Consider the following 1,401-nt stretch of genomic DNA (forward strand, 5'->3'; position numbering starts at 1 on the left):
TTTCTCAAACCAGACCTAAACTAAAATTTTGTTTAAGAAGATTCTCAAGCAGTTACGGTAGTTCTCAAAGAGATAGTTCCCGATTTTTAATGATTCTGTAAGATTTTGCGTTCGAAAATTTTGCATTGTCGTTGAAATTAATATATGGAAAAAATAGATTGGGTGATTCAGCAAAGCTATAACTTGCTGCGCGAATTAAACGTCTACGAAGGTTTGATAGTTCGAAGAAATTATGTCTGTAAGCAATTATTAGTATGCTAATCTAATAACTGATAACTTCAGTTAATTCTTTGCTATAAAAACTGCTAATAATAAGTTTTCTTCATTACAGTAATAAAAGTATACATCTTAGCAAGTTTTGTTAAAAATTTTTTTATTTTTGTATATATTGAATTGACTTTCATAAAAATCTTTGCTGTAATAATGAAGTTGCTGTGTTAATAAATTTTATTATAACGAATACGATTACTGATAAATCGCTAATTTTATTCAGTTATAAAACTTTGCTATTTTAGTATAGAAAACTGATTGTCCATATGTTACAGTTGTAGATATTTGCTATCAGTGAAGTTTTCAATTGTTTTAACAAATATTTTTTCCGTGCTTGATACAATAAAACATTGAAACATACACAGAGTTTGATTTAAAATAATATAAAAATTTATAAAATAATTTAAAAACACTCTTTAAAGCTTTTAACTATTCATCATGATTAATTTTTAAAATTGAAATAATGACGTCAGAAGAAAAAATACATATTGAAATTCTTGCAAAAAAATATATTGAAATAGAAATATTTTTTAATTAAACAATTGCATGTGATAGAATACACTTGTAAAATACATCGAAAACTCTCCTTTTATTTCGTAACAGAATAAAATTATATCTCAATTTCACGGTTCTCAGATAGCTTGTTTCATTTTCTGATTATGCATAATTTCAATTTCAATTTCAAATATAGGTATATCTATATTTGATATTTAGATATATCTATATTGAGTACCGAAACACAAAGAGAATTTTCGGTATAAGTTATAAATATATTCTATCGATCGCAAGTGTTATTTTACTAAAAAATGCTCACATTTTAATAGTTGTGCAAGAATTTTCTTTAAGTATTTTTCTCATTTCTGACATCGCAATTTAAGATGGTTGCAGTAGGCAGGAGTTTTAACATTCTTCACAAATAAAAGCAAAAAATATTGAGAACAATCGTACATAACAGCAACTAAACCATCTCTTCTTCAATTAAAAGAAAATATTTATAATTTATATTATAATTATTATAATTATAATATATATTTATCTTTATATACAATAGTAACAAATATATAACTCTGATTAAGATTTTTTAAGAAATTATATGAGAAAATTGAAAAGAAAAGTATCATAGCTGAATTT

At 24.0% G+C, this 1,401-nt stretch overlaps 1 protein-coding gene across 1 annotated transcript in view; it reads right to left on the reverse strand.

The window, feature by feature from the left end:
- The window catches only part of LOC108754505, a 12,057-nt gene that overhangs the window by 7,892 nt on the left and 2,764 nt on the right, over positions 1–1,401 (reverse strand). The window lies entirely within an intron of this gene.

This window comes from Trachymyrmex septentrionalis, unplaced genomic scaffold (genome assembly GCF_001594115.1).
Source record: "Trachymyrmex septentrionalis isolate Tsep2-gDNA-1 unplaced genomic scaffold, Tsep1.0 scaffold8, whole genome shotgun sequence".
In the NCBI taxonomy this organism is placed as follows: domain Eukaryota; kingdom Metazoa; phylum Arthropoda; class Insecta; order Hymenoptera; family Formicidae; genus Trachymyrmex; species Trachymyrmex septentrionalis.